Source organism: Python bivittatus, unplaced genomic scaffold, assembly GCF_059951505.1.
Source record: "Python bivittatus isolate LINGU-HERP-01145 unplaced genomic scaffold, Pbiv_v1 ctg000000_np1212, whole genome shotgun sequence".
NCBI classification, from domain to species: Eukaryota; Metazoa; Chordata; class Lepidosauria; order Squamata; family Pythonidae; genus Python; species Python bivittatus.
In genome coordinates, this window is record NW_028277028.1 from 5,900,402 (window position 1) to 5,922,760 (window position 22,359).

Genomic DNA, 22,359 nt, shown 5'->3' on the forward strand with positions numbered 1-22,359 from the left:
AATGGTTGATAGCCACATTATTGTATCTGCTCAGTATAATTCCTTTCCAACACTACTTTGCTCTCCTATGAATGGTTGGGATTATATTTGCTTCATAATACTCCAAATTTTTATGGTATATTCAAAACATTTGTCCTACTTACTGATCTTTGCAACTGTTCTCTAGTTAGATCAGATAAAGAGTGTGGGAGAACAGGCTTATCATAGGCTACTTTATGATATAATAGGAGAGATAATTTTGAACCAGAAATTTCTTAGTTTATAGCTGTTAACAGATATGCTATTTTAGATTTAATCCAGTCTAAATTAGTCATACTAGTCCCAATCAAACAAACTGGATTTAAGTTAGTTATGATTAACATTTCACAATAATTACAATAGAATTTCAATACAACTAATCTAATTTAGATTCATCCCACTTCAGCAATACATTCTAATTCTTGTTCCATTCTCTTTGATGGGGAATTTTCCCAACTCTGTCCATAAAATGCCACAATAATGTCAAAATGACACATGGCTAATGTGTTATGATGTCATGATGCACTTATGTAATTATATCATGACATCTGATGCAAGAATATATGTAGTGACATTTGCATGATACCATCAGTTGTCCCTGCACTGCAGATATCCATATATTTGCATAACTACTTTCTTCCTTAGAAAAATGAACTGTTCTTTGATTATTTATTCTTGAGAGCACAAGACAGATAAAAACATTGTATAGCCACATTCAATTGGACTGCAATTCCCCAGAAAATGCTGGGCCCAGATCTGTTAAATAGTGATAATGATGATGCATTATTTGTATGAAGTTAAATCATTACTTACATCAATCTTCTTAAATAAGTAGAATAACTAACCAAACTATATAACCATTTATCAATATAGTGTACCAGCTACAGTGCTAGATTAGGATGAGCTTAAAGGTTCAGATCATCATTTGGTCATGATCTTGATCCACTCACCATAACACCCTAATATAGAGTACCTCAAGGAATGGATTGGCTTATAAGAATAAAATCAGAAAGGTAGAGACCTTGAATAGCAGCAAATTCTCTTGGAAAACAGGGGAAACATTTAATAAAGTTTATACATGTTCCTTTGAATTTGTTTGTGGCAGCCAAATATTGTCATCATTATTTTTAAAACTGCGGTCTTGTTTTGGAACCACCTGAACCAATCTTATTCACTTCATCTTTCCTGTAGAGTGTACCCTAAATCTGTAATGAACTTACAGTAATTAGATTTTATGAATAAGGAATCTTAAAAATAAAATAAAACATTTGTAAATGTCAGAGAGAAAAAAAATCTAGAACTCTAGTTCTTCCTATTCATTTTAAAGATAGCACATTGTTCTGCAAATGCATGCAGTAGATAAATATGTTAATATAGATTTCCCCATCCTACTGCCTGAGAGTTGTAGTCACAGCACATCTGAAATACGCCCCACTGGAGAAGGCTACACAATGTACTTTTTCAGGTAATAAAAATGATTTTAAAACATTTCAAATCAAATCTTTCCCAGTAATAGGAGTTGAGGCAATATTTAATTTGGCATTAGCACTAGCCATTACACATATCCATTATAGCACTGCTGTAATAATTCTGAAGGCTTCTTTTGACTTTGGCATTGTATAACTTGAACTGATATAAAAAAAGGTTATTTTAGTAATAGTAGGCATGCCACAATAGACCTATTGTTCATAGCTATCTTTTGTTAAGCATCTCTATTATTTGTACTTACTATATGAATAATAAGGCACTGACCACATCGTGAAGTACCTTTCTACTCTCTGTCCTCACTTTATTTTCTGAATTATTAACTGCATTCTTAGAAAATATCTTAGCCTGGAAATATAAAAAATATATGCTGTGACAATGAAAATTTCATTCTTTGCATGTTAAACAACAGCTTGGTCCTGGAACTGGTATCATCTCTATTCATTTGTTTAAAAGCTTTCTAAATGTAAGTCATCCCTGTGATTACGGATGATTAAGCATCAGAAGTCTGTTTACCATTAATGAGATATTTGAAAAATCTTTCTCAAAATGCTGGTTTTAATTCCCAGATAGGAACTACCCACAGTTCTCTTACTGGGACCATCTACTTTTTATTCCACACTATGGATGAGGAAGTTGTAATTAATAAATGAAATTACTGTTTTTCTTCAAACTTAGGAAACATTCTAGAAACATTTTTTTTCTCCCCAAATGTCCCTAAAAAGCTGCCCATATCCTCTGTTTTATTAAGACTGCAAAATATTTTATCCTCGTAACCCACTATCATGGAGTCTGTAGTTCAAGATATACATTTTGTGTCATTGATGTACATATACCCTTGAGCACTACAAACCAGAAAATATTTTCCCCATGACTATGTAGTCCTTAATAAACACCAGTCATGACTTCTGCAGGCTTAGACCAAATCTAGGTCATAAAATCTAAGGCCTAGGTCCTGACATAAGAAGAATATTTTACCTGATCAAATCTATTATCTATAGCAACATTGTAACTGCTTGTCATTTGCTATGGCCTTGTAAAATATGGTGATTCACCTTGTAAAATCTAAAACCTTTAGTATGCAAGATGATGTCCAGGATATTTTCAACGAAGGCTGTCTTCAGAACAGCAGCCTCAGCTATTGATGAATTAAAATGAGACTTCACATTTCCCTTGCTTCTAGTTTCAATTGCTTTCACTTCTAATGCGCCATTATTTTAAAAATCAATTAACTTTTACTTGCAGCATGGATAAGGTGGGCAAGATGCCACATGAGCTTTATGGATAACACCCGCAGTTTGTCATAGATTGCAAGGATTATGATTTTAGCTATCATTCTGTCCTGGAATGGTATGATAAACAATCACAGAAAAATTCTATAATCCTCATAAATCCATCACCACTCCTATTTCTAACCAGCAGTACAATTTCCATTTGCACATTTATTGCATATATTCCTCTTTGTCAAGTGAGTCTTTGAAGAATCTCACTGTACCTCATAATCTATGATCCTGCTTTTCACAAACCCCTCAGTCAGTCTCTTTTGGGAGGGAAGCTGGAGAACTGTGTCCAGGATTCCTGTGGTTTTTTTTCCTTTTTCCTTTTTGTTTGTTTAATTAATATCAGCCCCTGGTGTCCCCAGATTAAATCAAGATCATTGCGCTGAGGGAGGGCTTTTAAAATCCTCTCTTCCCCATGCATCATTTTCTTAATTAAATAACATGTCCGTACCCAAGCTGCTAGTTTATTCTGTGGAGAAAGCAGCTGCTGTTTGCCAGTGGTTCTATGTAGCTTTTAACCCTGTACTGTGGAGGGAAAATCATAGAAAGATTGGAGATGAGCATGGAGGTGATCTGGTTCATTCCCTGCTCAACTCTTTCCATGACACTATTTTCTATTAATTGATACATATAAATATGAAAGAACCTGGTTACTGATTTCCAGTACATCTCCTGTTTTGTCCATCTTCCTCTAATTAAAAGCAGTACACTACTAGTGACACTATTGGCAATAATTGTGTATGATGGCTACTGTTCTCTCATGGCTATGTTAGACTATATCAGCCCTAATGCTGCTACTTGTGATAACAATCAATGTAAACATGAGCTGTATAACTGTGCTGAGATAACTCAGAGTGTGGGGATTAGTCTGCAGTAATCACCTCTTGCACTCAAGGATTAGAACATAACTGGTGATAGCATGTGCCCTAAGAGGGCAGGCACTGTATCTTCAGTAGTCCTGCAGAAGAGGACATTTCAGCAGATTACCTTGAATGACAAGAGACACTTAACTGCCATTCCCTCCTCTACTAAGTACTGTATGGAAGATGCAGATGTCCTGTCATGTTTTCCTCCTGGGAAAGATGACAGTGACCTCAGTTGATTTTTCCTGTTCCTGATATATTGTCCTGATGTAATCAATAGGATCTGTTGACTCATGGGAAATTTGCTGAGAGAAAGGGAAGCAGTGAAGCAGAGGATTATCATTCATATTAGTAGATCAATTGTATAGGGAAAATATTTCCTCAAATCTTGAAGTTTTATTGCTGAATGGTCTTTTAGGAAGTACAGTGTAGCTTGCTCTGTGGTTTTCAGGTTTTAAATTAAAGGTATAATCAAACAAGGACCACAATGCAATGGAAAGCAGTGTGTGTGTGTGTGTGAGACAGAGAGAGAGAGAATTAATATCTTTATCTCATATTGTCTCAATAGTAAAATTTTCATCACATGCTATAGACTGAAAATGGCACTTTGGGAAGCAAATGGAAGCTTTTGTGAGAGGAAAAGATTATTTACTCGTCCCTGCTCTGTGGTTCTACTCTAGACACAGCTCTCAGCAGCTGCTGCTTTTCTGATAGAGAAAGGCATGCCCAGTTCTAACCACATGATTTGTAAAAGAGTGTGATACCATAACTTTGCAATTACTACCTATATATGTCTGTCTCTCTCTGCATGTGTGTATGTCTGTGTGTGGAGAAAGAGGCAGGTGGGGGGGAGAATATAAACACACTGCCTTAGGATACTTGATTACCTATTATCAATAGGGAGGATACTGAACTGATGCAATAGAACAATTGGTAAAATACTAACATAGGTAAGATGCCTTTTTAAAAGATGTTGAAGTACAAGTAAATTACAATATACAAATATATAAATAAATGAACAAACAAATCACAAATTGTGCAAACAAGCAATAACAATAAAATAAAAATATTTTTAGCACAAGAAAAGAACAAAATATGAATGACACCAGGGCAACTAGCACTAAGATACAAACATTATTCAACGAGATAATCACTTTTTTCCAAACTGTTCTATATAAAGAATGCAGTTGTCAGAAAGAGTTTCTGCTACCTACAGACTGAATAAAAGTAAGCTATATAAGACTTTAGGGAGTTGAGCAGACACTGAGTTAATTTTCCCATAAAGTCTAAATATTAAACTTGTTATAAAAATAGAATAATTTTTGCAGCTTTCTACTGCTAGACTATTTCAAGCACAGTCCAAGATCAGTTCACGGTTATTTGGCTCAGGCCCATTCTTCGTCATCTTTCATAGACTTTTCACTCCTCCACTTTGATGTCTTGCCTATATTTTCAGGTTCAGAATTCTTCCTCTGCCTGAATCTTTGAGGCTTTTGAGCTACTATTATAGATAGCACCTTCTTACACCAAATTACAGGTTTAATAATTGCTGATAGTTTCTCCATTCCTTCTTTGGCCTTTGGTTGTTGAAAATTATATTCACATAGACACTTTATTGAGGTCAGTGACCAATTATGTGCAACAGAAAGACATAAAAGATAATAAAAAGTGTAAGAAAACTTTGTATATTTATAAATCTTAAAATTAAAAAAAGTGTTTTTCTGCACAAAGAAATGGCAGCTGAGAGAAATTTTGATCTTCTGCGGATGTTAAGGTTCTGGTCTGAATGAAGAGCAAATGAAAGATGGAAATTCAATTAGCAAGTGGAGTTATGAAGGTAGGGTGCAAATTGCTGTAGAAAGGACATTAAAGCTAAAGCTAAACTATTGCCTCTTTTAGTGTGAAAGAAAATCACTATAGCCTTAGTGCTGTTAGCCTTGTCAGAAATAAAATTATTTCCTCATGCCATGGAATATTATGCTAAGATATTTGAAGGATGAAAATTGGTTGGTATTATTATTACTATTGTTATTATTATTCTGTAATCATGGTTTGCAGCTTTTAGGTCCCTTTGAAAAAAAACTTGATTTTGGTTTTAAAGTAGATTATTGTGAGCTTTTCCTTCCTATAATGGCCAACTAAAGCCCATAGACAAAGCCCAACCTTGGTTAAGGAAAGAATAGCCGCATCAACAACATAAAGGAGCACAGCCAGCTGTCTATTGTTATGTATAGGGATTGGAATTCTGCTTTAATTAAGGTGGTGACAAATTGAGTTAATGTACATAAATAGGTCAGAATATAGCCTATAGTTTCACTCCTTTTTCCACTGAGATATCAGCAGAGAGGTGTAACTGTGTTTTTGTGCAGCATCCTAATTAAGCAAAGTAACCTCCAGTCTATGGATGAATGCAACAACTTCTAACAGAATCTTTCTGTAGGGATGGAACCAAAAGTTTAAATCAATAAAGGCAACCTACAAGGAGTGGGGATATGTGTGTGCATATTTCTCTACTAGGGTCTGTAAGATAAAACGTTAATCAATGGTCTACCTGCTCTATCTAAAGCACTCTTGTTCATTTCTCTTGCTGTAGAAAATCCAGAAATGTATGGAACAGAAAACATGCATATGGGTGTGTATGGGTTTGTATGTGTGTATACACATACACACACATAAGATTTAAGCATCAAAATGCAGATACATGCAGGTACAATAAGAAGCTTATTTTTCCCCCTTCTTTCCAGCATGTACTGTAATGTTTCTATAACTCCCCTACCAGTACTGCTAAAATAGCATAGCAGTCAAGATTCCTGCTTAGCAAACAAACCTACGGGCTACCTGGGAGCTGAGGGTGAAGCCGTTCTATCTCAGGTGGCTGGAAATAAAGAAAAATTGTAAATCCTTGGATTTATTAAAAAGAAAAGGATAATAATAATAAGAATAATACTTCTGCTAGATTTTGAACTTGCAGTCTTTTTGATGCCAAACAATAGGATCTTAGCCACAGTCATATTTAAGCAATACAGGTAAATGGAGATGTAGAAACATTAAACTGCCTGACAATCTTTGGCTCAGTAGAAGGGATGTTCTTCCTCAACCAAGCAGCCAGTGAACTGCTGAAGTCAGCCTGTGGCAAACTGAGGTGTTCTAGCCAACTAGACAGGAGAACTAAAATAGCTGGGAAAAGTGTATTACAGAAGTGGGGAGGAGAAATGTTCCCTGAGGCTGCTTTGAAGGTGAGTGGGGGATTAATAGAGGGAGACAACATCTATTTCTGCCTTCTAGAAATGCTTGCCTGCCTGTTCTGGTAGTGGGGAAACCAGTAGTGCAGATAAGCCCTCTGATTAATCTCAGGTCAGTTACCTTTCTTTCTTGGCACACATGGACAGAGCACATGTTCTCTGATTCTCCTCCTAGTAGGATATAGTTAGCTAGTTGTGAGGCTCTGCTGATCTCCATAAGTACTTTCTGTTCTGCTTCACTAATCGATGTTCAAGTCAGATTCCCTGTTTCGGGAAGTTCACCTGCACATGAAGAATGCTTCCACCTCCAATAAAACCCAGGTTAACAAAGCACAATTGATGCTCATATAACATACAAAATTGTATATGCCATTGATGTTGTTTTCCTTTCTTTATCTAATTCCTTTTTAAACTATTCCTTTAAAATTTTTAAACATTCCTTGAGTCCTTTTGAACAACCTAGGAGCTGAAGTGTCTCTACAGATTGCGACATCTGGATTACTTTGCCTAGTCAAAAAACCATCTTGGAAGAAGGTAATGGCAAACCACTTCCATATTAGTTCCAAGAAAACTACATAGATCTGTTCATAAAGTCATCAGGGCCTGAGCTCAGTTTTGTGGCAGAGACCCTTGTAGTCAGAGAGGCCAGGAGCCAACTAGTGAGTTACAGAAAGCAAACACTGGACTCTCCAAAGACATAGAAAATTTATTCTCCCCAGTGCCTTGAATATTCAGGGAAGGGTTTGACAACAAAAACAGACTCTTTGGAGCCTCACTAATCCAAACCAAAAACACCAAAGTAACTTCCAAAATAAAATATCTAACCAAGGAAGTAAATAGATCTGGCAGAAGCAGCTTGAGGCTGGTTCTCCTGTTCTCACACAAACAGTTTAAATAAGCCTTCCAGCCTTGGCTGTGTGTATGTAACTCCTTACTTGAGTGGTCTCTGCCCCCCTTCCTTTCCTCTCAATAAGGCTTTCCAGCATGAGGAACCAGCCTCTTCTCTGCCTGGGCAATGAGCTAAATCCTGGCCAGGCATCATAGAAGGGTGGGGGAGTTGATTTATATAGGCCTGATAAGGATAATCCAGCAGCTGCTTTCTCTTTATTGTCCTCTTAAAGTAGTGTTACCAGATAGCTGAACAGGCAAAGCAGAACATGAACAACTGGAAAGGAGGGCAAATGGGGGAAAAGGAGGACACACTGTTTAACTTCCTTGACATCCACAACAAAAGTTACAATGAAAAACTGCAAAAAAAAAGTACTTAGGCCTACATGTATATGAAATTACTTTTTCCAGCATCAAAAAGACTGGTTTTTCAATTGCAATATTTTTCCAACAAATCTTTATTTATTTTCAAGAATATACGCTAGTGATATAGAATCGTCAATGACATCCTTTTCAAATTTCATTATGGAAATTTTTGACAAGTCATGTGATCTACAGACTACAGTGATCATAGATTTGAAGGGGCTGGATTGAAGCCGATTGGTGGAATCAGGATTTTTTTTTTCTTCCTAGTGTTCTTCCTGCATGTGCAGGGTCCGATTTTTTCAGATCATCCAAATGTTGATTTGTTGCAACAAGAATTGACCAACCGGTTTGTTGCCCAAGCCTGACATCAGGGACTGAGAGAGAGTAACTGGCCCAAAGTCACTCAGCTGGCTTTCATGCCTCAGGTGGGACTAGAACTCACAGTCTCCTGGTTTCTAGCCTGGAACCTTAACCACTAGGCCAAACTGGCCCTCTCAATCAGGAAATGAATTAAATAATGTAAATCTAAGCTATCAAATCTGTCAATGAACAAGGAAAAGAAAGAAACAAACAATTTACAAGGTCACAATACAGGAAAATTTCAGTGACTACTGCTATGAAAACAGTCCAAAATAATTAAAAAAACCCAAGACACTCAAAAAGTCAGACAATATTTGACTTTAAGACTATGCCTGCTGGACAGAGGACATGAGGACAAAAAGGAGGACATGCCCGCAGTAGTAAGAGTGTACACTAAATTCAATGGGAGTTTATCTGTTTGTTTAATCAGTGATGACAACAGGTTGCTCTGGAAGTGATGCCATCAGGTTGTGCCAGATGTGACATGCGTAACCCTAACCCTCCCCCAGATGTGACGTGCATAACCCTCCTTCCCACGTGATGCAGCACTCACAAGGTCATAACCCTAACTGGACATGACATGCTGAACCTAACCCTATCATCAAGAAAGGCATGATGGTCAACCCTAGGGTTTCTGATTGGCTTAACCTCAGACCTAATTCTATGGGCATTCAAATCAAAATCTAAGTAGAGTGAATAATTAACAGAACCCTAGGCTGTGCTGTATTAGGGAAGCAAACCCTATTTGGGCCTTGTGAAATAAATACCATATTTATCGGCGTATAACATGCACAGGCGTATAACACGCACCTTAATTTTAAGAAGGAAATTTAAGTAAAAAAACTTAAATTTAAAATAAATGACTTGGAAGCAAAATAAAGGGAGCTCTGAACTTTTTATTTATTAATATTTATACCACTTATAAGGTAAATATGTAATATGAAAGAAAACGCATCTCTTTTGTATGTTGTAGGCTGGCTGTGTGTAGCGTGTGGTAATGGTAATCTGTTTATTACCATACTGGTACTTATTCCCTCCCTTCCTGCTTACCTGTCTGCAGCAGGCAGGTAAGGTCTCTGGTGAACCAGTAGAGTTAAAAATCCCTGGTGGTCCGAGTGGATTGGGGGGTACAGTAATTTATTATTAGGGTATGTCTCCTCTGTTTGCAGTCTTTAGTGACATCACCTGTGTGGTCCGGCACTCTGTGTCAGAGCAAAGCATTTCTTTTTTGGCAGTGCTGCAACCCAGTGCTGCTGCCCCAGATGGCCACAGAGGGAGGTGCAGAGCCCACACCCCCCAGCTGCCTGCCGAAGCTGTGCTCAACCCCTCTCGGATCACCCCGGGACTGGTGAGCGTGGAAGACGCAGCCTCTCCTCTGGCTCCCTGTGGCCTCACCCGCTCCTCCCTCCTTTCTGTTGGGAGAAATCTTGGCACAGAGGGGCGGCCCCCTCCCCTCTCCCGCGTTGGGAGCGCGGGAGAGTCCGAAAACATGAGTTGTCCAGCACTCAGTGTCAGAGCAAAGTGCAAACAGCAGATCTGGACCGGCTCCTCAGTTTGCTAAAATGGGGAGAGGGGGGCAGGGAGCTGTGCGCCACCCATTCCCCGGGCCTCCGACTTTGCAAACCAGCCGCTGACCCAAGCACGCTGTGCCTGGAGGAGGAAGAGTTAAGCGCCAGTGTGTGTGTGTGTTTGTGCGGATCCACGTGTTTGTGTGATTTTTATTCCGACCCCCCCCCCAACCCCCTCCGAAGGCTGCATCGCACAGTTGGGAGCACGGGAGAGTCCAGGGACCCGAGTTCTGCAGCAGCCTCACTAGGGTGGCGTGGCACGGTGTATGATGCTCACCTCGCCAGCTGTGTGGTCCCTCAGCCGGGGCAAAGTGAGAGGCTCGGTGCAGAGGGAAGCGCCCCGCTGTTCCAAGCCCATTTCTCCTCCGCTCTCAGGAGTCTCTCAAAATCAGCAGTAGGAGCGGCAGGGGAGGAATACCACACAAACAGATGTGCACACGCACACACACACACATACATACACACTGGCGCTTAACTCTTCCTCCTCCTCGGGACAGCTTGTTTCCGGACTCTCCTGTGCTCCCAACGGTTCCGTGCCTCCCTCTGCGGCCATCTGGAGCGGTAGCACTAGGTTGTGGCAGCTGCCAAAAAGGAAAGGCTCTCCCGGCCGCTGGCGCTTTGTCTCCCAACCTTGCCACTTGAGGTGAGAAGCCACCTCAATATTGGCGTATAACATATTGGCATATTGGCGTATAACACGCAGCTAGGATTTCAGCCCCAAATTTAGGAAAAAAGTGCGTGTTATACACCAACAAGTATGGTAATGGCCTAAGGGTGCTTTTAATTTTGTGGAGTTTTAAAATCAGTGCCTGAATGCAGGGAAAACAACTTTTTAAACCACAGCAGCCCCAGAGGGAATAACCTAACCCTAACCCCAACCCATATCCTAAGGGAAGTCAAAATCACAGACAGCTTTGTCTTTTGTGAAAGCTAAAGAAATATTGCTTGCAAATGTTAATCTAAAAATACACGTGCACAGGACATGCTGTATTGAACCTAACCCTATCATCAAGAAAGGTGTGATGGCCAACCCTAGGGTGTCTGATTGGCTTAACCTCAGACCTACGTTTATGGGCATTCAAATCAAAAACTAAGTACAGTGAATAATTAACAGAACCATAGGCTGCACTGTATTTGGGAGGCAAACCCTACTTGGGCCTTGTGAAATGAATAAAAGCCTAATGAAGCTTTTAATTTTGTAGAATTTTAAAAGCAGTGCCTTGAATGCAGGAAAAGGAGATCCATTTCAAGCTTTATTTCTATGCAGTCTTAAAATCACCTCCTCAAATGCAGGAAAAAGAACTTTTTAAACCACAGCAGCCCCAGAATGATCAACCTAATCCTAACCCCGACCCATATCCTAAGGGAAGTCAAAATCACAGACAGCTTTACCTTTCATAAAAGCTAAAGATACATAGCTTGCAAATTTTAACCTGAAATAAACAGGCATGGGCGTGAATGTGCGCACACACACACACACACACTTGCAAATTTAGCCAATAACACAAATACACACATACATGTAAACATTTTGAAGCATGACCTTAACAAAATTTTATTTCCACCCCTCTCCGTCCAACAAAGCCAGGAAAATTTAATGGAGGAGCCAAATACTCACACAAGCAGCAGCCAACCAAGCAGCAAGTATTCCGCAGCGATACTCATTATTGATACGTCTAGACATGTCAGAGCCATGATTCTGGGCACGCGCAGGCGTGCTTGCGATGGATGGGAGGGGATGTACGCATGTCCAGACATGTTCTAAGCACATGACCCAATGACGTGACATAATCCATCTGCGCAGGCGTGTTTGGAACGGGTGGGAAGGACGTATGCATGTCCGGGCTTGTTAGTCCCCATGATTTTGTGCGCATGCCGAGCTGTTGACGTGTCAGCTACAGGCCACTGTGAAGTTCAACGTTTAAGCTCTCACTTGCATTTGAAAATCACATGGCAGGCCCTGATGGTGATTTGTTTGATGTAAAACTGACCCCCAAACCTCCAAAATATGGACGTAGAATCAGAAGAAAACCTGATCCATGTTGCTTTGTTGATGAGAATGCTCAGGGTGAACTTATACCTCCTTGTTATTGCAGGTTCTGTAAATCAACTAATGGTAAGTAAAAATTAAACATTAAGAAAAATAATAAAATACTGTTTTTACCAGTTCATCTAACTGGTAGCTTAATTCTATCTTATTTCCTGTTTAAACATGAAAGTGCCTCAAGATGCCGGATTGGCCCAGATTCTGAAAGGTTCTGTTATCAGGATCTTATGTCATTGTTTAATGGGACATCTACAAGAAGATGAAGACCAATCAATGGCGCCAATGAAACACAGTTTATTCAGAGTTTATGCAGCAGACTTTCTGAGCCCAAAGTCCTGTGGGTCATCACAACCATTTCCAACAAACTGGATTAGTTATATTTTACAAGAACACACTGTGTGAACTTGGGGCATTCATAAAATGTATTGAGAAGAACCCTAATCCACTTTCAGTAATGTCAAACATTGAGGCTGAGTTACCCGTGTCTCTGAAGTGGATCATATGTTGGAATGTAACAGAAATTAATTACAAGAAACTATTAACAACCACTCAGTGAATTTTATAATAAATGTATATTTACAGGCCATGTGAAATCTGCTTTATTTCTTTTGCTAACCCTTGTTTAACCATGTCAGATGGTAAACACAGAGATGCAATTTAATTACAACACATGTGATATTATTCAAACAGGCCTCCCTGGGGGGTTAGGGGCAGGGTTTTGGTTGGCTTTGCAAAAGGTGTTAAGAATTCAGTGCCTCTGGTGCAATTAGTGTGTGATGTCAACAACATGTATAAAGCACTATAGGAGGCCCATACTGAAAGAGGCAGGAATGCAGGAGTCTGAGTTATCCAGCCGTCCATCTTGCACCATTTGCCAGCAAAGCAGAACCGTTTCAGAATGGGTGCGACTAACATAAGTAATTTATGGCTAATTTTAAGATATGGGACCTGGTAGATGCAATACTGTATTTATAACTTTTGTTGTTGTTGTCGGTTTCTTTCATTAGAATGAAGTCTCAGACTCGCAATGCCTGAAAGCCTACGAAGGTATTATTTTTCCCTTTACACAAATAAATCTCAGTAGACTCCTGTAAAATTTCTGCAGCAAAACTGATCTCTGCTTGTCTCTATTCTTTTCCTTCAGAATGGGAGGAAGATCAGATCTTTGCCAATTTTCCAATGCCCACAGATTCACAATGAGGTCTACAGATTATGGACTCCCAGCCTTCTACATCCTACGGAGCACAGGGTCGTTTAGAAGACAAAAATATCCACATTGTTTTATCCATAATGTAAGCAGGGTTCAGAAAACCATGAAGGGCCATTGTATGTTTATGAACATTGCTGGTATTATTTATTTATTGGGTTACTGTTGTTTCTGTTGTTTTATCCAGAGCCATCCTGCAAAAAAGCAGAAATGCATGGTGGCGGATTTCTTACAGACTCCCCAGATAGTATCAGCACAGAGTGGTCTATACCAGAACCCTGGCCAGCAGAGGAGATGCAACAGTCAGTGGGACCAGGCATCATACATACCTGGAATTCAGACACTGTATACCTGGAGAGTAGTCAAACGTGGAACAATTTTTTAACAATTTCAATGCCGTGGAACATTATACTCGTTATAGATTCATAAACCTTGATCGTATTCACTCATTCACATAGGCTATAGATGTTATTCATAATGAGATACAGATTCTTTTGAACAATGTGTCAGAACCTGCATCACCCAACTGTTGTTGTTTTCCATTGTATTGCATTCGTTGGGAGTTGGATTGATTTGTTTCTGCCACTGGTAACTAAGGATGGGGGGGGGGTGGCTGTTAATGGTTGTAAGGGGAGTGGGGAAGCAGCTTAACCATATATGGGCAATTTAGACTGGCTTGATTGCCGGCCAGGCAGCTGGGGCCCAAAGAAGCAGGAAGAAGCTTGGGGAGGAGGGGGAGGAAGGAGAGAGGTCAACAACAGGTGAAGAGGAATCAAGCTGTCAGGCAATAAGGGGAGGGGGGATAAATAGAGGGAGGTTTACCCAAGGCATTAGTTTTAGCAATGTTCTGTTTACAAGCTACATGTACCCCTTAATAAAGAAGTATTTTTCTCAACCAAGTCTGGTTGCGTGAGAATGCTTCAGAACTGAGAGTTGGACATCGTGGACTTGACACAATGTTTCTAAGGAGATAAGACCCAATGATTTTGTTCAGCTCTGGCTGGATGCAGAGGGTCTAAATCAACCTCTCTTTTCTCTCAGGAGGCACATGGGTGATTTAAATGCTGATGACTTCCTAAGGTGTTGAAAGCATGCTGCAGAGCAATGTTGAAGTGTTGTGGGGTGGCAATTTACAACTAGTGGTTACCATCATGAAGAACAGAGAGGGGGGAAGGACTTAGGAAGTTAAGCACAGTACTATTCACCAGGGTCCTGGAGAAAAAAAGATGGCATCTGATTGATTTCAATGTGGAGGGGGAATTTCTGTGTTTTGCAGGCTGTTTGTTGTATTTGCTAGACACTGGGTCATTTACAAAGCAAGAAATCATGACTAGAGCCATGGATCTTCACATCAGACTGGACATTTCCACAGAAAACATGGTCAATTTTTCACAGGTACACATCTTTAAAGAACATCTAGGTATAACCATAAAGATTTTGTTTTATAATCAAGGAGGGTGGCGATTTTTTGTCAGAGGCAGAACCCAACAAGAAAAAACAATGTTTATATTATTACACAACAAGCATTACTACGGGATCAAAAACATCAAGGGCTCCCTGGGTGAATGTTATTTCTGTGAGTTCTGCCATACAGCCTTCCACCACAAATTTAGTCACGGCTGCCAATACCTCTGCCGAGCATGCCTGAAGAAAGAGTGTCAGGAGGTGGATGCGGAAAAGACAAGATGCTGTAAGTGCAAACTGTTTTGTCACTTTCAGGCCTGTCTTCAAAGACACACAGAGCTGGCAATGGAAGGAAAAGTGTTGTGTAAGAATAAGGTATATTGTGATGAGTGTGATATGTCTGTACCCCACACAAATGATGCAAGAAAACAAAGTGCGGACAGTGCTCTGAGCGAGTTGAAAGCTTGGAAGGGCATTTATGTTTTCTGAAACCGCTGTTGGAACCACAAATAGGTGCAGGATACATCGTGTATGATTTTGAATGCTGTCAAGAGACAGGGGCACATATACCAAATTATGTGTACGCCATGGATATGTTGGGGGGTGATGACAAAGATGTACTGAGGTGGAGTAGTGTAAAGTATCTGGAGAGGTTTGTGAAGGAATTTATAAACCCCAAGTTTCAAGGCTGCACATTTATTGCACACAACTCCAAAGGTTATGAGAGCTACCTAGTCCTGAGGCAACTGATTCGTGAAAAGATACATGTAGAACTTTTAAGCTAGGGTAGTTAACTACTGTGTATTTACCTTCCGGTATATAAGATTCGATTTATTGACAGCCTCTCCTTTTTGCCCCTTAAATTAAGCAAGCTACCGAAAGCTATGGGATTTCAGGGGAGCAAGGGGTACTTCCCCCATCTGTTCAATACAATGGCCAATCAAGACTACATGGGACCGCTCCCAGAAGCTAAGTATTACAGTCCTGAAACCATGATGCCTGGCAAGAGAGAAGAATTTCTGAAATGGCACGCTGCTAATGCAGGCACTGTGTTTAAACTAAAGAAGACCCTGGCTTACTACTGCCAACAAGATGTAGAGATACTGAGGGAAGCCTGTAACCAGTATAGGGAGCAAGTCATGAAAATGACAGAGCGTGAGTGCCTCAGAGGGGGAGGGGGAGATACTGCTGAGGAGGTTGTGATTCGGTGCATTGACCCCTTCCAACATGTTACACTGGTCTCTGTCTGCATGGCACAGTACTGGTTCATGTATTTGGTGAGTAATACCATCGCGTTAGCCCCTTTGGACTCTTGCCAAAGGGTGCAGAAAAGACATTCAGCACTAGCCATTCAATGGCTGATGTACATAGCGCACACCGAGAACCTCAATATTTGGCACACTCTGAATGGTGGTGAGAAGCAAGTAGGCAGATATTTTTTGGATGGCTTTGCTGTCATAAACAGGACACCCACAGCTTTTGAATTTCATGGCTGTTTTTTTCACGGGTGCCCTGTCTGCTACTGTGAAAATGACTTCAACAAATTACTTGCTTCAACATATGGAGCTCTGCACAGCCATAGTAGGTTTAAAGAAGAGTAGCTCAGGGGCCCCAGTTATGCCGTGCACAACATCTGGGAACATGAATGGAGGGCTATGCTGGAGACTGATGCATCTTTGAAGCAGTTTCTAGTTGAGAATAAGCTCCCAGCTCCTTTGAATCTACAAGATGCATTTTTTGGTGGTAGAACAAATGCTACATGCCTGTACTACAAACCAAAACCTGGGGAACAAATCTAATATTACAATTTCACCAGTTTGTACCCCTTCATGAACAAGAACAAGGAGTACCCAATTGGCCATCCACAAATCATCTATCAAAACTTTGGGGACATAAAACAGTATTTTGGATTTGCTAAAGTTAAAGTGTACCCGCCAAAGAACCTCTATTTCCCAGTCCTACCCCACAAGTCTGGGGGTAAAGTAATGTTTAGTCTGTGTGCAACCTGCACAGAAAAGCAGCAGGTCACTCAATGAAGAAAGAGCCCTGACTGGGACCTGGTGTACTGTTGAACTAAATGTGGCTTTAGAAAAAGGTTACAGAATTGCTGAAATCTATGAGATCTGGCATTTTGAAAGAAAATCAGACACCCTATTTTCAGATTATATGAACACACATCTCAGACAAAAGCAGGAGGCCAGCAGCTACCCTGCTTGATGCAAAACAGAGCAGGACAAAGAACAATATATTCAGGATTATGAAAAGATGGAAGGTGTCTGCTTATGACATGAGCATGTTGAAGTAAACCCTGCTAAAAGGCAGATTGCCAAGCTCTTCTTAAACTCACTGTGGGGTAAGTTTGGGCAGAGCACCAACCACCTGACTACCTCTGTGGTGACAAACCCTGAGGAATTATTCAAATATCTTTTTGTACCCTATTATGAAGTTTCCTCATATGAGTTTGTGGATACAAAGACGACTATTGTTACATGGAAAACAGCTAAGAACCACCCAACCAAATCCACATGTACTAATGTATTCATCGCTAGTTTTATAACAGCTTCTGCGCGGCTGGAATTATACAGGCTCCTGGATGGTCTAGGCAACAGGTGTCTGTACCATGACATCAATTTCATCATTTTTGTAAGTAGAGATGGGGCATGGACACCTCCTTTGGGTGATTATTTAGGACAGCTGATGAGCGAGACCCTGCCAAGCACCGCGATCACCAAGTTTGTGGCAGCAGGACCCAAAATGTATGGCTATTCCTTGTCCAATGGGGAAACGCTGCTAAAGGTGAAGGGTATCACACTAAACACTGGCAATTGTGACAAGGTTAATTTTGAAAGCTTAAAAGAACTGATGGACAATTACTGTCTGTCTGGGGAGGAGGGAAAGAAAGAGATCAAGGTAGAGCAACCAGGGATTGTTAGGGTTAAGAAACAGTGGGCACTAGAAACATGGCTACTTAGAAAAACTCTAAAAGTAGTATATAATAAAAGGGCACTCAGGACTGAGGATTCCTGTACATTACCTTACGGATATTAAGGATAATGGAAAATATTGTTCAGTTTGTACACCCTTTCTCCTGTATTATAAGCGGACCGTCCAATTCTGGCAAATCTTATTTTATCAAACAAATGTTAGAACACGGTACCACTGTGATGCCTCAAATGCCGCAAAATATCGTATGGTTTTATAGTTGTTGGCAACCTCTGTACAAAGAACTACTCAATAAATTCCCATATATTAAGTTTATGGAGGGTCTACCGACATCTTTTGATGTTGATGATTTGTTCCCATCTAACCAAATCAATTTATCAGTGGTAGATGATCTAATGGCCTCTGCCGGTGACAGCAGTCAAATAGAGAAGGCATTTACACAGTACATTCACCACAGAAACCTAAGCATTATTCTTATACTTCAAAACCTGTTTTTCCAAGGTAAGAAAATGAGAACAATAGCTCTGAATTCCAAATATTTGGTTTTATTCCACTGCCCCGGTGATCAGATGCAAATTGTCACACTGGCTCGTCAGATGTACCCCACTAACACACAGTACTTTTTAGAGGTGTTCCAAGTTGCTTCTTGCAACCCACATGGTAGATTTTGGTAATCTTTTGGTAGATTTGGCAGCCACTACTCCAGAAACCTACAGGTTGAGAACAGGCCTCTTTCTGCCTGATTGGCTGGTTGTTTACACTGAGAAAAAGAAGACTAAAAAAGCAACAGCTTGAGCATCATAGTGTTAGTTCATCCAGGATGTCAGAGAAGGTGCGCAGAAATTGGGTTTTTAAAAAAATCTTAGTAAAGGCTGGTCCAAAACAGAGAAACGCCATCTTATATAGCGCTAATAATGGTCTGGTAGGCGCAATAGCAGAAATAGCCCTGAACACTTTAAAAGGAAACCTTCCTCTGAAACCTTCACAATTCCACACATTAAAGAGAAAGAAAGGTGTCATTAAAAAGTTGAGTGATAGAAAGGTCACACTTAAAAAGAAGAAACAGATCATTTGCGAGTCAGGAGGATTTATTGGGCCTTACTAGGGGCTGCTATTCCATTGCCTATCAACTGGATAAACCATGGACCTTGCTGAGAAAATGTATCTGGTGTCCCACCATCAGATGGAGCAACTACAGGGTAGGGTGCCTACTATGGGGGCTATGGCCACTAACCGGCTGGGTGATGAGATGCGTGCCATTCTTCAGAAATCTGATTTGAGTGAGGACAATAAGATTAAGCTCTACAATTCTGTGCTGCAGAGGTTTCTAAGACTGACCAGGCAAAATGAGTCTGAAAAGGACAGGCTAAATCTCATTTACCCCCCAGAAGAGCCTTGGCCACCTCTGACATCACTGGAATGACCATCTCCACAGGACACGACAATGCAAGAGGTCCTAGGCAGTGTGAGCACATGTTACAGAAAAAATGCAGAACTTTTGCTGAACAAAATGAAACAGCATCAGAACATCTCATCCTGGGATGATCATGGCACCTTTTTATACAAGGGCGTGCCTGTTCCTGGTATTAATATTTTAGACTTGGTGAAAGGGACCAATCGCTTACCGAGAAGCAGAAACCCAAAGGTTGGGATGAATCTATGAAAGCCGTGGCGGAGTTGAATGTACCTACATCTGTGCTGGGGTCTACAGCTGCTAAAGAGCAGTTAGAAAAACTGAAAGAGTCTACAGCTCCTAAGAATGAAACTGCGACTACCCCTGACTCTGTTATGACCACCTCTTTTGGGCCATGGATGCCTCTTTTTACTGGCACCCCCTCTAGACCTTGGATGCTAAATCCTCGAAGCATGCTAAAAGGAGAGGGATGTTTTCATCTCTCTGTATAATGCACAAAATAAAGATGTTCTATTGAGAAAAAAAAAAAAAGATTTGGTGACTGGCTCAGTTTGTAAAATGAATAAAAACACAGTGAAACAAGCAAAAAAGTTAAAGTCTTTGTCTTTATTTTACAGCAAGGCAGACATGTGTGCATACAATGGTAACGGGTACAGGCACCAGGCACCCTCCTCAGCTTTATATGTTTTGCAAATAGCTTTACCATTTGATCATTTTTAATATTGTCCTCAGAGTACCACTTTAAAATATTTTCATAATCCACACCTTTAGACTGATTCATTAGAAAAAACACACAGTGTTGCCCGCAAGTCACCATGCAGGGGTGTTGGAGTTGAAGTTGGTGAAATGTATACTTCTCAGCTTGCAGCTCTAAAAACTTCACTATGGATCCAGGAAAGTCAGGCTATCTAGTGGTCTTCCAGAAGTATCAAAAAATTCACCATATCCGGGAGATGGGAAGTAGAGGGCTAGCTAGTGTTCACCAAGTAGAGTTTGAGGATGGGTGTTTACAATTAATCCAAAAGGCCTTTTGGAGATTTGTCTCTTGGGTAGCAGGTCACAAGGGTAGACCCCTAGAAAGCATGTATTTCCAGAGAACAAACGGAGGAGCTGCAGGGTGTCCATACTCACATATAATCAAAAAGCATGTTCCTTGTGAGATTTATTTTAACAAGGTTTTCAAAGATTGCATAGAGAACCATGTTGATGGTATTGGGGAGGGGTTGTGCAAATCTAGTTTCTGCTCTGAGGTTACCATTCCTGATCAAAGAATAGTGCTCAGAGTACCTCGATCAGGGCTCAGGTCAAAACAGTACAAAGTATAACCATGACTAAACTCTTCCCAGCTAATTAACAGAGGCCTATCTTTCATAACTTTGCCCGATGCTTGCACCATCTGCATGTACTCTCTCACATAAATATCATGCTCATAATCAGGCTGAAGAGGCTTTGCTGGGATCTGTTCGCCATCACAATATAGGGCACAAAAATTGACATTGCAGTGTTGAAAATTGAATGGGTTTCTTTCATAATCTCCGCTAAAGGATGCATTGTCCACAAAACCAATCACTAATTGTTTAGGTAACTGCCCCAGAAATAGGTTTTCCTGATTACACACAAGGCTGCCTGCTGGAATGCTGTAAACCTTCATTCCCACTCAATCAATGGGATATTTGGCATTGGAGGATAGCAAAGCTTCTGCATGACCCAGGCGCACTCCTGGTGCTACTTTTACATGTTTTACCAAGAGAGAGGCAGATAGGAGTTGCACTTTATAATTCTCATTTCTGTCCTTCATCAGACAAAATTCATTTCTGCTTCTTATGAGTTTGACTTTCACATCAACCCTATTAATCAGCAGCTTGTCTTGAAAAAAGAGATCGCTATGCAAAGGTCCAAGCAGGTCCCATTTACGACTTCCAGCTGTATGTCTCGCTCTCGCTCTGAAGCCCGAGTTGCCTGCAGGTGTCAGCAGGGTACCCTCCATGAGGGTTGAGTTGTCTTTGTAAAACCCCCCAGCTGTAAATTGGGTTCCCAGGGCATCACCGCCAAAGTTCAGAATCAGTTCAATGATGGCATGGTAAGAATAACAATGATGGCTTTGTGTAATGAGACGATCTCCCAAGATTACATCCAGCTGGTTAAACACTGATGCTATAGGGTAGTTGACCAGCGCCACCCTGGCACCATCACTGATATCTGTACCATCAGCCTGTACAATCTTGCAATTCACATACAGCAGGGTGCTGTTTAAATCCGTGTAATGCTCACCATGTCCTGTGATAAAAAATTCCAAGGGTGTGTTGGGTGATAGCACAAATAAAGGTGGGATCTCAACATACATGCTGTTTTTAATACTGGTTTGTATAGATGCCAGTTGAAAAAGATCCAGTTCTGATTTCATGCACTCCTCTGAAGTCTCATGGATAAATGCCATTTTATATTAGAATATGTCTCGTTTGTCATAGCACTTCCTCTTCCATGCACGTCTTCTCTTTGTATGCTGGTTTTTTTTCACAATCTTTCTCTTTTTAACTGGAATAGGCGGCCCCACTGCATAATTCTTCCTGGCCAGGACCATACCCGAACCCCCCTGCCCCCCTTCAACAACATGGGATACAAGCTGTCCTGCCACATCTCTGACAATATTCTTGGCTGCAGATTTCACATGTGGTTTAATGATTTCCATTCCTTTCCTCAGAAATGGCATTGCTTTTCGAAAAAGTCCATGGAACACCCCCCCCTAAACCTGTCCCATACATGACAGGGCTTCCTCAGAAGTCTGCAAGGCCATGACCGGCTTGTGCTGTGTAGTAGGCCACATAGTCTTGGGGGCTCCCGTGCTCCTTGATCACAACCATCCTTTGCTTTTCTGAGGCCTAAAATGAAGCTTCACAACCACCTTCCCATGATAAAAGCGGACATTTTTGTTTTGATTGGTTTTGATTTCCACGGTGGTGGTGTCGATGTAATGCTTGCTGACTGGAACGTAATGTGGTTGATCATAGGTCACCATAATGAAATTGTTGTCTTGCCCCCCCCACAGGCATGCAATGCAGTAGTGGTACATAGAAGTGACCTACTACCTGGGGTTCTACGATGTTTGTATAAACATATAAGGTATTGAATCCTCCAGTCACATCTGCAGCAAAGAGAAATTTTTTGGCGCAGAATCCTGGGAACAAACCTAATATATGTCCAAGTTCTTCACCAACTAGAATGGCATATGTTCCATCTCCTGTAAGATTAATTTTTCGAACCACTGGATCATACT

The 22,359-nt window shown here is 40.7% G+C and overlaps 1 protein-coding gene and 1 pseudogene across 6 annotated transcripts in view; one reads left to right on the forward strand and one right to left on the reverse strand.

The window, feature by feature from the left end:
• Nucleotides 1-22,359, reverse strand: part of KCNH6 (potassium voltage-gated channel subfamily H member 6) — a 122,605-nt gene that overhangs the window by 39,352 nt on the left and 60,894 nt on the right. The window lies entirely within an intron of this gene.
• Nucleotides 13,841-16,329, forward strand: LOC148217210 (uncharacterized; annotated as a pseudogene).